The sequence below is a fragment of the Vespa velutina genome, chromosome 1 (assembly GCF_912470025.1).
Source record: "Vespa velutina chromosome 1, iVesVel2.1, whole genome shotgun sequence".
NCBI classification, from domain to species: Eukaryota; Metazoa; Arthropoda; class Insecta; order Hymenoptera; family Vespidae; genus Vespa; species Vespa velutina.
The window spans coordinates 4,767,618-4,772,617 of record NC_062188.1 but is presented as its reverse complement, the minus strand read 5'-3'; the positions used below and the strand labels follow the sequence as shown (position 1 = coordinate 4,772,617).

The following is a 5,000-nucleotide window of genomic DNA, read 5'->3' as shown; positions in this document are numbered from 1 at the left end:
AACATGAATGAAACGGTATACGAACGGACTAAAATGTGATTATCCGTGATACCATTTGAGAGACATCGTCAATGTAAAAAAAGAAAAAAAGAAAAAAAAAAAAAAAAAAAAAAAAAAAAACTCGCAGAACTTTGAAAACGTGAAACGAGACAAATGAGAAATTTAAAGTAAGCGAATAAGTGACTGAGTAAGATAGATAAAGATAGAAATAGAAAAAGAAAGAAAGAAAAAGAAAAAAAGAGAGCATGTAAGTATCTCGAAGCAAGTAAACATGCAATTAAGCAAGCAAAGAAGGAAGGAAGGAAGGAAGGAAGGAAGGAAGGAAGGAAGGAGGCAAGAAGCTTTCCAAGAGCCGGTAATTTCTCTCGGAAAATCGACGGTTTCACCGAGTTCCGAGTCGTAAACAGTCTGAAACTTAAACGCCTCGTCAAGTAAGCGGAAACAATGTTTAGAGGCGGAAGAGAGACGTCGGTTGTGGCCAGTAGGTAAGTCAAGCGGCTGGTAGCTCTTCTACGACTTCCACCAACACCTTCTTCTCGTTCGTCTTATGGTGGAATGAAGAGGAGAAGGAGAAGGAGGAGAAGAAGGAGGAGAAGGAGAAGAAGAAGAAGAAGAAGGAAGAGTAGAAGATCGTGAGTACTAAACCAAAAGACGACGATGTTGATGCCTAGAGAAACTGGTCGAGGAGAAGTTCGGTCTTCGGCTAAATTCTAGCAAAGCCGAGACACCGAAGTGAAACAGCCTCAGGCAGATTTCTCCTGGTTTGAGAATGCTAACTTCGTCCTTGTCTTTCTAATACTCGACGGTCCTTCACCCCTCACCTATTTTCTCTCGAATCCATCCACCTCGTCCCTCTTCGCCATCCCTCTCGCAACACCCTGTTCAACCAACCTACTCAACCTCTCACCATTCCCGTTTTGTCTTAGCCGGCTGAATAACAAGGCAACGTCGCCTGCGGAGCATCTTTAGTATTACGCGTGCTATCATATCTTTCTTTCTCTCTCTCTCTCTCTCTCTCTCTCTCTCTCTCTCTCTCTCTCTCTCTCTCTCTCTCTTTCTCACTCTCACATACACACACACGCGCGCAGGCTCTCACATATAAACGAGCAAATCCACATTCGCTCTACGTCTCTTGCTCTTTCTGTTCTCATTGTGTACACTCTGGCTCCCTTTGAAGAAGGCTTTTACACGTAGAAACGAGAACGAGACAATTAACAGGCAAAAACAGTGGCGTTATGTCTGGCACTGCTGTTACCAGTCCTTGTTCCAGTTGAATTCAACAATAAGGAAGGAACTCTACGTGCCTGTCTACGTTAACCGAAGGGATATGCTGATTGTCAGAGACATTTATCATCGGCCACCTGTGAACTTCCTTCGTCGTCGATCAAAGGACAATCCATATGGAGAACTACAAGGAGTTATAGAACGTAAATCATAACAGATTAATCGATGCCATTGTCGATGGTTATCGATCGTACACAATTGTACGATTAACAATCCATTTTAAACGCTTTAACATTCGATTATTCTTCAAATGATTATTGATAATTTTTACGATTCGATTATTTTCGATAATCACAATTTTTTTTTTTTTTTTTTTTTTTTTTTTTTTTTTTTTTTTTTTTTTTTTTTTTTTTTTTTTTAATCATAAACAATGCAGATACATGCAATGTACAAATGAATAGAAACTCTTGAATTTATTTTTTTAATAATTTGATTCATTTGTTTCGAAAAGTTTCGAAAGTTTGAAACATATTATATGTTGGAATAATAAATAACTAAATAAATAAATATATATATGTAATAGTTATAACTAATAAATAGTATATATAATTAAACATTCGTAACTATATATATATATATATATATATATATATATATATATATTAGGGGGAAAGTAATGTCGTTTCTGCGCATGTCGATATTTGATTGTGATTAAAAATAAAAACTTGTTAAAAATTTATTTGTTTGAATTTAATTTAAGAAAGCGACATTACTTTCCAGTCCACCTAATATATATATATATATATATATATATGTAACTAGATGGTAAACCAAATTTAATTTAAAGCCATAGATTCAGTCGTCGTCTATGGAATCGATTACAGTATACACAGTAAATCTGCTTCAGCGATCAGAGAGACGTAAATTGAAGTACACGTTACGCGGCATAGTGTGCATAATTACTTTAAAGCAACGAGCCTCGCGAATTATCTTCTGAACAGCGGAATCATACGATACATGTAATTTATTCGACAAACTTTAAATCAATCGACCGAAAGAACGTAATTAATTCTCAAAGAATTCTATCACTCATCGACAATTCGTCAACGTTACATTCGCCTTTAATTCAATTTTAATATTTCATTTCGTTTATAATATATATTATATTTATCTATGTTCATATAATAAATAATAAACAAATTAAATATTCTAAATAATTATTCAATGATATTAATTTTTCATTAGAAATTCTTTAACTAGGATTATTTCCAAGCGGATGCATTTTAAATTGGAACAAAGTACAACGGTCCTTCGAGATCGATGGAAAGAGTAAAACGAGTTAATGGATAACGTTCGCAAACCGAGTTTAATTCAATCATTAGGAATGGATCGATACATCCCCAAACCGCATCGACAAAGTTCTGCGATATAGGAACTACCAAACTTAACCGACAATTGAATTTACCAAACGTGTATGAAAACGTTTCAACCGTGTAATAATAGAAAGATCTTTAAGCACTCAAAACGCAGAGTAATTGCAAAACTATAGAAAATAAATGAAAGAAAAAAAAAAAGAAAAAAGAAAAAAGAAAAAAAGAAAAGAAAAAAAGATAATCGATTCGCATTCGAAATCCTATAATTGTGTTCACGATTGCACATACGAAAACATCATACGTGCAATGGAAAAGGAATGACTGGCATTAAAAAATGATGAAAAAGAAAGATTATCGACGTCGTTTATAAACCGAACTAAAGTTTGTAATTTAGAAAAATTGCCTGGTCGTCTCTCGCAATAATGAAGATGATAATCGAGAATGAAACGATCTAACTTTTCTTTTTCATTATTAAAAAAAAAAAGAAAAAAAAAAAAGGGGGGGATATCACTAATTTTCTATAATGTACTATTTATTGTATCAAATTATTACTATATAGTTATTACTATATATACTTATAAATTAATAAATTTTATGTATATATATATATATATATATGTATATTAAAATATAATTATAAACGTAATACAGTTGTATTAATTAATATATAATTATATATAAATACATATATTATATACATATATATATATATTTATCGCACTTTTGGAAAGAAACGGAAGGAACACGTTAATTAATACCGAAATAATTAAAACGTGAAAATATTTTTGAACGATAGAAAATGACGATAGAAAAGAGTTCTTTTTTGAACCCCCGGTAGATCTGGAAATTACGTTTGATCCAAAAACGATTCTCACGTTCTTCGCGATAAAGGAGGAAGTACGTCGTAAGAAATTCTTCAGAACTTGAACCACGTTTCAAAGTAACGGTCTCCCTGTCTGTCTGTCTGTACTCCCCACCCCCCCCTACCTTCTCTTTCTCTTTCTCTCTCTCTCTCTCTCTCTCTCTCTCTCTCTCTCTCTCTCTCTCTCTCTCTACCTATCTATCTGTCTATCTATCTCTTTCTTTTTTTCTCTGACAAAGTTTGTCAATTTACTAAGGAGGTAAAGTCCAATGGGAAATACCAATGCTTATCATCCTTATACGATAGCTGTATACCTATGTATGTACGTACATATGAGTATACAACGGCGAACAAGCTCAATTGAAATTGCTGAAATTTCATTTGATTTTGGCACAGAGAGAAGACATCATTCGCTTCGAGTTTGGTACTACCGTTCACAGCTACAATTTTAGTCTCCCTAAACGTTGCAAGGTTCAAATCGAAGTAAACCCTGCCCCTTCGACCTACTCTGCAATTTCATCTTTCAAGTTTCTCTGTCTCTCTCTCTCTCTCTCTCTCTCTGTCTATCTATCTCATATATATATATATATAAATATATATATATATATATATATATATATATATGTATGTATGTATGTATGTACGTATGTATGTACGTATGTATGTATGTATATATAAGTTTACACTAATAATATTTTTGATATAAATAAATGATGTATTTAAAATTTAAATTATTATATATATATATATATATATATATATATATATATATATATATATGTATGTATGTATAGTTTATTTTTTTACCTAAAAAAAATTCATACTTTTTTATAATAAACTTTTTACTATACATTTATTAACTTCGACGAATAATATAATATATAAGATTATAAAATCAATATTAAAATAATAAAATTATTTAATTATCCCAATGTATTTATATTTGATTATATTTAATTTATTATTGATTACTATCGTGTAATAATTTATTTTATATATTTATATATTTATTATATTATATTATAAAAATATATATATTTAATATTATTATGAAATATTGTATAATATTCATTTAAAATATATATTCTTACGTTTACTTCTAATATATTTCACAAAAAATTTTTTATAAATTAATACAACTTCTAATATTATTTTTTTAATTTTTTTTTATCTAATACTAATTTAATACGAATTTTATTTTTTATCATAGAAATTATGAACAAAACGAGCGAGAAAAATAAAGAAAATTAAACGAAATATAGAAAACTAAAAAGTGTATAATACTTAAGTATATCTATATTATATATATATATATATATATATATATATATATATACACAAACACACGTATGTGTGTATATAGATCGAGAAAAAGAAATTGCAACTTTTTATTGATCGTCGACCGTATATGTCATTCGAGTAGGGATCACAAAGTTTTATTTTTCGAATGGAGACGTTCATATCTCCGCACGGAAATTCTAGTTTCCAATGGAAACAAAATATACGAAAACATAGGAATTCCATTGGAAATGAAAATCGTT

The 5,000-nt window shown here is 30.6% G+C and overlaps 1 protein-coding gene across 3 annotated transcripts in view; it reads right to left on the bottom strand.

The window, feature by feature from the left end:
• Positions 1-5,000, bottom strand: part of LOC124952494 (general transcriptional corepressor trfA) — a 159,890-nt gene that overhangs the window by 108,901 nt on the left and 45,989 nt on the right. The gene's annotated exons all lie outside the window — the stretch shown is intronic.